At 41.4% G+C, this 11,819-nt stretch overlaps 1 protein-coding gene across 1 annotated transcript in view; it reads left to right on the top strand.

Annotated features, from left to right (window-relative positions):
• LOC308099843 (endothelial PAS domain-containing protein 1-like) overlaps positions 1–11,819 on the top strand; it is a 69,926-nt gene that overhangs the window by 13,001 nt on the left and 45,106 nt on the right. The gene's annotated exons all lie outside the window — the stretch shown is intronic.

The following is an 11,819-nucleotide window of genomic DNA, read 5'->3' as shown; positions in this document are numbered from 1 at the left end:
CAAGACAGATGGTGGGAGTGTGGAGAATTAAGAGGAGAGTGAAGAATGAGCATGAGAGGAGAAACAAGACAGTGGCTGTCCATCAACCTGTCACACAGAAAATGAATGGTTATGGGCTCAGTTGGCTGGGGCATGACTGTAAGGTGGAGATCCCACATAAAGATTAGAAAGACATTTGCTGCGTTTACTACTGCTGGTAAAACTGATTTAAAGGAGGAGTACACCCAAAAAATTACTTATTTTCTATCAATTACACACCCCATAAAGCCTTGATTTCATGGATTTATTTTTGTTTTTGTGGTATTCCTAAGACAATAATTTGATGACCGTGTGTATTTCCGGTAGGAGACACAAATAATCTACTTTGTGTCTCCTACCGGATACATTAGCCGGTAGGAGACGGGAATCAAATTATTAGCTTAGGAATGCGACAAAAACAAAAAAGAATCCATGGATTCAAGGCTTCATAGGGTGTGCAATTGATAGAAAATAAGTATTTTTTTGGGTGAACTCCTCCTTTAATGTTTCATTAGAAAGGTGATTTTATGTTTCACAGCTGTGATAGAAGAGATTTCTGCACACTTACATTATGCAATTGTGAAACATCGCAATTAATTAAACATTTATTTTGTCAGCTGTACTGTTGCTGGACATCATTTTTATAAATTAATGATGATAAATAATTTGTATTAATAATCACGATTACTGTATTAAGCAATACAGTAATCTACTTAAAGGTAATTTCTAATTTTCAACCTTATGTTCATATAATTGGTCCTCTAATGACTAATGCTCATTATAATTTGGTTCCATCTCTGTGTACTCACCCTGTGTCTCCGAGGTGGGATGTGACCAGTTCAGAAACTATTTCCTCATTGATGGGGATTCCAAGCTAATAGAAACAACAGCCTTTCTCTTCCTGGAAATTCAGCATCCTGAAATAGAAGCCATTGTTCTTGCACTAAAGGTAGGGTTAAGTGATTTTCTTTGGTTAAAATAAGTGTTAAATAGCTCTATATTCTGATAGTAATCATTGCTATAGAGTGTTTGCTCAGTAACAGGAGTCTCCCTGTCTCTCCAGCTCTTTATTAAACAGAAAATGCATTTTCAGGTCGGTATACCAATTTGATCCAATCAGGATAGAGAGCTCAGACAGCCCAAGTGTAATTGGAAGTGATGACACAAAGCTGATAATACTCTCTCCCGATTGGCTGAAATGTTGCGACCCACCTGAAAATGTATTTTCTGCTTATTAAAGATAGCAGTGAATACTATCAGAAAATTGTGTTTTAACCTTTTAACAAGAAACTTTTTGTTTTAACCAAAAAACATCACTTAACCAAAAAAAACAAAAAACATCACTTACCCTACCTTTAATTAAAAAAAAATGCTATATCAGTGGTTCTCAAACTATTTAATGTCAAGGACCCCCAAAATTATATGTATTTGGCCGCAGACCTCCATCTCAAAATATTTTGTTCCCAGGGATTACAGAAAAAAATATATATAGCAAATGGGGGTTCTTGTCCTGCACATCAAGCTGCGGGTCCTGGTCCTGCATATCAAGCTGGGGGTCCTTGAGATGAAAACGGTTGAGCCGGTTCCAGAAGCCAGTGCTTCTGTAACACCCTGCATAATATAAACTTACTGTATTTATTTTGTTGAAGTAAATGACCTGATGCCATGTTATGGCATTAGTGAGAAAGGTGTGCATTCTGAGAATTGTCATTAACCACAGTTAAAGGGCAGGCTTCTATTGTGCCTTGAGAAAGTCAATCATCACATTCTCCCTTCCATCTCTTTCATGCTTTCTCCTTTGCGTGCGTGCATGCGTGCGTGCGTGCGTGCGTGCGTGCGTGTTTATGGCTTTTTGCCTGTTCTGACAATGCATTGGATGGCCCTGAGACTTGCTGCGGTTTTAGAGCGACAGCGCTACTTCTGTCAGGGTGGCTTTAGAATGTCAGCTATGTGTTCTCTGTCAGCCATCTCTCGTCTGTCTGTCTGTCTGTCTGTCTGTCTGTCTGTCTGTCTGTCTGTCTGTCTGTCTGTCTGTCTGTCTGTCTGTCTGTCTGTCTGTCTGTCTGTCTGTCTGTCTGTCTGCCTGCATGCCTGCCTGCCTGCCTGCCTGTCTGTGTGCCTGCTTGACACATGTGAATAGCCCACATTCTGCCTGTGTGCCTGCCTGTCTGTTTGTCTGTCTGTCTGCCTGCCTGCCTGCCTGCTTGCTTCTCTGTCTGTCTGTCTGTCTGCCTACCTGCCCGTCTGCTCTGGCTGGCTGCTTGTCTGTCTGTCTGTCTGTCTGTCTGAGCATAGCAATTGCTTACAATTAAAATGCTTTGGAAAGGTTCAACTCAGCTTATGCATTCACGTGCCGGCGAGCTCACACACACACACACACACTCACACACACACACACACACACACACACACACACACACACACACACACACACACACACGGGGTCACGGTCAACGAATTGCCGGTATACTGTATAGGGTTTATGTGGTTAAAAGTCATACAGGGTTGGGTTCCCATGATGAAACAGAAGACTGGTTTGTGTGTGTGTGTGTGTGTGTGTGTGTGTGTGTGTGTGTGTGTGTGTGTGTGTGTGTGTGTGTGTGTGTGTGTGTGTGTGTGTGTGTGTGTGTGTGTGTGTGTGTGTGTGTGTGTGTGTGTGTGTGTGTGTGTGCGTGCGTGTGCGTGTGTGTGTGAGAGAGAGAGAGAGATGACACATGTGGACAGCCCGCATACTCTTCGTCCTGGCTCAGGTTTCTATGAAAAGTCTTCAGCATACAGTACATTATCATGACTGTGGAGATATGTGAGTGAAGTGGAGCATATAAAGAATGTTATCAGTCTCACATCAGTTTCTGAGTTGAAGCTTAAGCTGTTTTCTTTTCATGTTTTTTTTCTTTTTTGTGTGTTCCCTGGCCCAGAGGTGACCTTTCTCTTGATGATACATGTGGTGAGAATGTGTTTTGATGTCATCCAGGCATTAAATCATCATATACGTCTATGTCGTGTTGGATCTAGTCTTGGTAACTTTGATTTCAATAGGGGTTTGTGACACAGCTGGTTAAGATATATATATATATATATATATATATATATATATATATATATATATATAGTATACTTTTATAGACTGCTTTTCTTAGGGTCGCTTCAGACGGGGTGCGGCTGACGCAGGGGTTCTAGCTCGGATCAGCGGGGATCGCGCCACGATCATTATTGTTTTGTCCTCCTGCGCCTAGCGGGGGAAAAAAAGCTGACCGCTAATCCGCGATGGATCGTGAGCACGAGCGCAAGAATTTCACGGGACCGCGCCCACCTGCCTCTCCGCCCCTCAACTTCTCCGCGCGTCCCAAATAATCGCCCGCCTCTCATAGAAAATGAATAGGCGCGTTGGCCGCTCCCCGTCTGAAACGACCTTAAAAAACATATTTGGTGCAAAATGTAGGCCTAACTAGGGGTGATGATGTTTTGGACATTGAGTGTGCAGCGTACTACAGACTGTGTGGGTATGTGTTGCAGGCCAGATGATGCATATAAATGGGGTTGAAATATATGCCCATGATGTGGTTGTGTACCTTTGTGTGTTTGTTTATTGCTCAAGGGGCCCTGCTAGACTCCAGCAGGATGTTTGCCAGGCAGTTCTGGGATGACATCAGGAACACAATGCTTATTTTGGTGTGTGTGACTGTATAACCAGTACATCCTCTTGACTCATCACAAGGTACACAAGGTGGATTTGTAATGTTCTGCCACAACAAGACCCAGAGTGCCACTTAAAGGATAATAGAATTGGAGAATTGGAAAAATAAATTTAAAAAAAGAACCCCCCTTTTAACATTTGTTTTACTGCATCGTTATTACTGAATTCAGCTATTTATTTCTAATTTAAAAGCTTTATCAAATGTATTAGCAAATTACACTATGTAATGAATTATTAAGGATTCAATTATTTTATCTATTCATTCATTGCTGATTGATATATTTATTAGTAGTTAAAGGGATATTTCACTTTCAAAAAAACTTTTGCTCATTTTATCGTCTACTCAGGCTTTAGTGAGCCCCCCAGACAGTTTTTAAGTTGCTTAATTCATTATTTAGATCAGACACGCCCCCCTTCCTATACAAACCCATTGTAACTTCAAACTCCATTTTTAACCCGTTAGATTCATCAAAAACACCCGTCCTTGGCTCTGGTGATTCACCCTGCCCTCCTAATACGCGAGGGGGCCGTGTTTTTTCGATAACTTTTTTCATTTATTTTTAATATTGTTTTTGGAAAATGAAAAAAATTAAATACATTAAAAAAATAAAATAAAATAAATGAAAAAAGTAATCAAAAAAACACGGCCCCCTCACGCATTAGGAGGGCAGGGTGAGTCATCAGAACCAAGGACGGGTGTTTTTGATGAATCTAACGGGTTAAAATGGAGTTTGAAGTTATATTGGGTTTGTATAGGAAGGGGGCGTGTCTGATAAAATTAATATCAAATATCTAAATACTAAATCTAGCAACTTATAAACTGTCTGGGGGGCTCACAAAAGCCTGAATAGACGATAAAATGACCAAAAGTTTTTTTGAAAGTGAAATATCCCTTTAATTAGTAGTTATTTACAAATCGTGTAGTTTTATTTAAAGTTTTTATTTATTGATGGAGTGATTTAGCCTGATTTATTCAGTTAAATAAATATAGATTATCACCTGGCATATTTGTCGTTTTCCTTTTAGGAGCCAGCATATCAGATGATGCCCGGGCCTGAGGTTGACAATAACTAATTAAGCCCAGGGACTGATGACTCTTTGATATAGGATTGATGCTTTTTCTGAGCCTTTAATTGATTGGTATGCAGTGAAGAGAGAGTGGGTAAAATAAGTGATAAAAGGACCAAGAGGGTATAATGAACACGTGCTGATTGGTGAACAGCAGTATATCACAGGGGTCACATAGCAGCAGATCCCCGGCTCCCCTGAGTTAGTGTCAAAGTGTCCTTGAGCAAGACACTGAACCCCTAACTGCTCCCGATGTGCAGGTTGGTGTCTTGCATAGTTTCCCTTTGCCCTTGGTGTGTGAATGAGTGAACATAATGCCCATTGTAAAGCACTTTGGATAAAGCACGCACCATTTACGCAGACAAAAGTGTGTGTGTGTGTGTGTGTGTGTGTGTGTGTGTGTGTGTGTGTGTGTGTGTTTCCTTTCAGTCTTTCATCCTCCTGACTACAGCATGTCATCAGAGCTAGAGAACTGTGCTGCTTACTCAGTGGAGAGAAAGCTTACTGAGCTGCAGATCAAAGAACATTTCAGCATCTATTTACTTGCTTAGTCTGCCGTATGATCGTGTTTCATTTCTTGATCGACATTTAAACTGAACTTCCGTCATGTCAAAAGGATAAACTTAACCTGAATTTGAATCTTATCTAAAGCTCTCAGCTCTTCCCTGTCCACCTCCATAGGTGCGTCGGCCATGGTTTCCTCCATGGGGGAATGTTAATTCATTTGTCAACCTGGCATAGCTGGCATTTCTTAGAGCCGTGTTGACATTCCCCAGCACTCTGTCCCACAAACGAAGCCATGTCAGGAGTTACAAGTTTGTGTTGCTGAGGTGTGAAATGACAGGTCAAATGCTTTATCATCCTAACGTCAGTATGGTGGTAGCATTGACCCAAGAAATAAAAGTTAGAAAAGTTCAAGTAAATAAGTTAAAAGTTAACCACTCAAAACCTATATAATTCGTTAATTGGTGGCCCCAGGGGTCTGTACCTCATTTTTTCCGTCAAGATAAATCTCTTTGTAGACAATCTACTAGCCAGTTCATGTGGTTAAGGCTCTTACTGTTATTCTCTACGTTATTGTGACTGTTGAACTACTATGTTCAGTTTTTTATTGTTGTCAGGTTGGTAATCTGTAAAAAAGAAAGAAAAAATACGTTTTTATTCTTCAATAAATAATTGATCCAAATGTTTTGGGGGGTTAAGGCAGAAATGAGTTAACACACAGACACATGCAACAACAATGGGGCAAAATATATTTCAACCCTGGTTCGTTTATTTCACCTGCAACATTGCAACACACACACAAACAAAAGTCCAAAGTAGGTACAGCAGCAATGAAAGGAGAAAATAAATCAATAATTGAAGAACTAGGAAAAAATAAATCACATGCAGTATATCGAAAAAACTAACTCACAGGGAAGTTCTTCCTTTATTGGCTTGATATTGGCAAAAAAAGTTTTAGTTAGAGATATAAATATCTATATATCTTATGCGTAGGACTATTTAAAGCAGTTAATGGCTTATTGTCCTTCTGTACTGTCTGTAATTTATAGATGATCACTGCATATAGCATAATGTTGCAAAAATATGTGCAAATGAGTGCATAGTACTGTAAAATATCTTACAGTACTGGCCACTGGCCACAAACTAAAGTGCAATAATACCGATAGACAGACATCCACAGTGCTGACGTCACACTCAGTGTATGTCATGCCTGACAACACTGTACTGACATCGTAAGCTGACTTACAGTACTGTACATCATAGTCTGGCTTCGAACATAACCTGGGAAACTGAGCAGTATCAATATACAGTATATCTAGACAGACATAGTAATGCGGATGTCATTGACTGGCCTCCGCAAGTACTGTGTGCCTATTTACCCGCGCGATGCTGGGAGGCTAGATGTACTGATATACAGTATATATTCAAATATACAGTGCTGCCGTCATAGTATTGCCATCATAGTCTACTCTGGCCTCCATGTACTCTGACAGTGGGTATCAACATTCAGAAAAGCTGATCGACAGCTTGTTAATTATATAATAGAGCAGAGGTCTTCAACAGGGGGTCCGCGGAGGTACTGCAGGGGGTCCGCGAAATTGTTGTTTGATTAAACAATATTCTTGTTTGAAAAAATTAAATAACTTGGCCCTGGCCTGAAAAGGTTGAAGACCCCTGTAATAGAGTGTTAACTACTGGGTTGGGTGTCACAACACAGTTGTGTTTCAACACATGGAGCAACAGTACAGTTGAGCATCTAAATTACATTTTACTGTAGGTCTTTATGTAGGACATGGATGTGAAGAAGGGGTCTCTCTCTCTCATTTTTTCGATTTTTTTTCGTCTCTCAAATCTTTTCGAACACAGTCAGTGTTCCTTCATTCATTGCAGATAATGTCACTCAGATGCTATTTTGCACTTTTCTACCCTGATTCAACCTCGCGGGTGTCTATGATGTCACAGTGATTGGTGACCACACAATGACTGAATGCTTCATACTGAGGTACCAGGAATGGTGTACGCAAGTTACAGTATGTTAGTACATCCTCACGCTCTCTCTGTCCATGGCACACAATGTGCACGCACGTGAGCAACGTGAGCAAGTGGGTAAGCTAGATGTGATTAAAAGACAATCAGACTATGCTGACCTGCTGCTAGCAACAGTGAACTGAGGAGTGATGTATTTCACCCCATAATCTGTATAATATTCCTTACTCTGTAGCTGAGCGAGTGTTTGTGGCCGTGTCCTAACCCGACCTTGTGTCTGTTACAGACAAACAACAAGAGTGTCATACTCTCTCTCCCCCTCCCATCATATCTGACCCTCTCCACTGTGGTCTCAGCATGGTACAAATACATGAAAAATCATCACTAACAAGACTCTCAGAGGCCCCTGGGCTTCTCTAGACTGCTTTATGAATGCCTTATTTGGATGAGTGACTGAATGTTCTGTTAATTACACAGCATGTGTGTGTACTGTGTAGTGTCTGTGCCAATTTAGGTACACCTGCTAAATGCATGTGTTTCAGTGCTTGTGCCGAGCACTCGTATTGGCAGTGTCTGGCGTGTGCATGCGCATGAGGGGTCGTTGAGTGCAGCAGGAGGCTTGGTGCCACCTTTGTTTGATATCCTGAAGCAGTCTGGCAGGAGTCTGGACCAGAACACAACAATGGATCCAGACAATCAAAAGAGTGGCACTGTGCGCGCACTCACACGCACTCACACACACACACACGCATGCACGCACGGACATGCACACATATCCAGATGCTAGTGAACATTAGCAGCTCCAGGGATCATCGAGTGCAGGAGGACACTCGGTGACACAGCAAAACACGGCATCTCCATTCACTTAATTGAAGCAGTCAAAAACATCTTTAGACAATAACTGTCTGGTCCTTTAATCTCCAAGGCAATGCTGGTCCATCATTAATGAGGACTGACTGTGTCCTACTGAAGGATCTCGGTTAATGAGTTCAAACTTCACTGAGGGGGAGACAACAAGACAGATAAAAATATAGTCACGGTACACTTGATAAGATAATGGTGTTGCGGTGTGCCTTCCTTTTTTATTTCATCATCACTGATGTGGGTATCGGGACACATCGGTTCCATAATTTCCGACACCAATGTCGTCAAAAAAGTCAAATGACTACCTTTCAAATAAAGGCTCAGAAAAGCCCCAAAAGACTAAAGAATAATAATAATTATTATTATTATTATTATTTTGTCAGTACATATAAGGAGTAGAGAGCATTTAAAGAATGTAGCCATCTCATCAAGGCAAGTAGAAGATTAGACATTATCCAAAACAAAACATGAGAGTAGAAACTCTCAGAATGACAGGCAACTCTGAGAGACAACTCCCCCCTACACAGTAAAGTCCTCTGTGTTAATTTAACTCTGAGATTTTACAGTGTACTGCCTCTCAGATGACTTCAGACATCTTGTCTTCCTGGCCCTGCCGGGGTTTCGGGTTAGGGGACGGGGGGGAGGGGGGGCACAGGAAAGGGAAAATGTCGGCCGTCTTGGCCCAAATACTTCATAATGAAACCAGACTAATTACTGTATGTGTGTGTTTACTTAGTTAGTTGTTAATGTTGGCAATGATTGAGTCTATTGTTGGACGGAGTGAATAGAAAAACATTGGTACCCTGGCTCCAACTCAAATGGACGCAGACACACCAGCTCACAGTTCAAAACACGCACGCACGCGCGCGCACACACACACACACACACACACACACACACACACACACACACACACACACACACACACACACACACACACACACACACACACACACACACACACACACACACACACACACACAAACACTGGTTCAGGGGGTTCCGGGGGTCTCCAGTAAAAATGAGGAACAGTTTTTATGAACTATTTTTTATCTTTCAGCTGTTTGAAAAAAGACAATCTACAAGCTCACAACGTTCTGTTAACAAATCTTCTCTTATGGGGGTCACTGGCACAACATCTTTTCAAATGGGGGTCCAAATACATTATCAGGTTGTGTGCACTTGACATGAAAATGTTTAAGAACTTGACTGTACTACAGTATATTCCCTCCCTAGACTGTAATGCTCAACACTACATGCATGACCTGAAGTCAACCCTTGTTTTAATGAATGTAGAGTTTATATTAATGTGGACCACACAAGATAAAAACATTTCAAACATTCTCTCTCTTCCTCCTCTTTTCTCCATTCCCCTCTTTAATGACTAACTCTCAGTTTATTGACTCTTTGAAATCAAGTCTCATATCAGATTAACTGTTGGTTACTTTGTGTGTTTTGTTTTTCAGCCTCCATGGCATTTCATAATTCCTTATTTGTTTTGGCACTTCATTCTTAGCCGTCTAGCTTTTAAAAGTCAAAATACTGAACTTATCTCCTACAAAGTGTGTGTGTGTGTGTGTGTGTGTGTGCGTGTGTGCGTGCGTGCGTGCGTGCGTGCGTGCGTGCGTGCGTGCGTGCGTGCGTGCGTGCGTGCGTGCGTGCGTGCGTGTGTGCGTGCGTGCGTGTGTGCGTGCGTGCGTGTGTGCGTGCGTGGGCAGCCTGGCCGTGTGGAGGAGAAGGTGCCATGTATACCCTTAAAGGGTTATTTCACTTTCAAAAAAACCTTTGGTCATTTTATCATCTACTCAGGCCTTTGTGAACCCCCCAGACAGTTTTTAAGTTGCTTGATTAATTATTTCGATATTTGATATTAATTTTATCAGACACGCCCCCTTCCTATACAAACCCATTGTAACTTCAAACTCCATTTTAACCATGTTAGATTCATCAAAAACACCCGTCCTTGGTTCTGGTGACTCATCCTGCCCTCCTAATGCGTGAGGGGGCCGTGTTTTTTCAATTACTTTTTTCATTTATTTTTAATATTTCTTTTGGAAAATGAAAAAAATTAAATACAATAAAAAAATAAAATAAAATAAATGAAAAAAGTAATCGGAAAAACACGGCCCCCTCACGCATTAGGAGGGCAGGGTGAGTCTCCAGAACCAAGGACGGGTGTTTTTGATGAATCTAACATGGTTAAAATGGAGTTTGAAGTTACAATGGGTTTGTATAGGAAGGGGGCGTGTCTGATAAAATGAATATCAAATATCTAAATAATTAATCAAGCAACTTAAAAACTGTCTGGGGGGTTCACAAAGGCCTGAGTAGATGATAAAATGACAAAAAGTTTTTTTGAAAGTGAAATATCCCTTTAAGTGTTCATGAATTTTCTACCACTGTAACATTTTTGCAGATTCAAATAAGGCATTTAAATTAGAACGTTTCGGTGACACTATTCATTGACCATATTCACACCGTGGCCATGTTGCTCTTACCAAATGCTGTGTGAATATGGTCAATGGCTCCTCTGAGGTGCCAATGTAAGTCCTTTACTGCTCATTTCCTCTGGGGTTACGTTTGCATTGCAAACTGTGTTCTGTGCCTTCACCAGAACAGGGGGCGGAAAGTTCACAGGGCCTGTGCCATGTTCCCTAGTTGCCACAATAAAACCACCCGCAAACCATACTACACTATACTACACACACACACACACACGCACGCACGCACGCACGCACGCACGCACGCACGCACGCACGCACGCACGCACACACACACACACACACACACACACACACACACACAGACACACACACACACACACACACACACACACACACACACACACACACACAAAACCATTGTTCTGCTTCATCATGGGAAACCAACCCTGTATGGCTTTTTTGGTTGCAGAATCTCTTCACTAACATCAACCACTTTAACCCCATAAACGTCTTTGACTGGGGTCCCCCAGCCAGGGGTCTCTACTAGGTCCCCTCCTTTTTCCCTCTACACCAGATCTCTTTGCCGAAAATAGCTCATCTGACTCGTTGTGAGCTTGTAGATCTGATTGTTTTGCTGAATGTTCGCCCCCAGTAAAGGGACGCTAGGATTCATGTAGTTTGCAGATATTTACCCTGAATGTCCTTTTATTGTGAGGACGACATCTCGCATGAAACCTCCCAATGAGTTCTTTGTCTGGAGAGCTTGGCCTCAAAGGCTTTGAAAAATCAGCTCATGTAAAAAGTGCCAAAGCATATCGTTTTATGTAGGCTGGCGGAGACTTTACAACGCAGACTGAACTTAAAATCACAAATTTATAAATAATTAAAAGACATTGATATTTAAAATATTTACAGTAAATTGAATGATATATTTACATGGCATTTCACTACATTCTTGGCTAGGATCACAGAAATATTTTGGTATGTGGATTTTCTGGGCGCTGTTGTTTAAAGTTGTTTCGCATTTATATTTGAGGCTTCAGAGAAAATATAAATTTTAACAGCACGTCTTCAAATTGCCATTGAATGTGCTCACCGCATCTTTTCACTGCAGCTCTTTTTTCTCTCTCTCGCTGTCTCGTGTCTCACCACAGCTAACCTGAAGTCAATGGCAGTTCACTGCAGGTTAGCTGTGGTGAGACACAAGTCTCCTTCCTGTTCATATCTGTTGTGTATGT

This window comes from Gymnoscopelus braueri, assembly GCF_963280865.1.
Source record: "Gymnoscopelus braueri genome assembly, chromosome: 14".
Taxonomy (NCBI): Eukaryota; Metazoa; Chordata; class Actinopteri; order Myctophiformes; family Myctophidae; genus Gymnoscopelus; species Gymnoscopelus braueri.
This window is presented reverse-complemented; position numbering and strand designations above follow the sequence as displayed.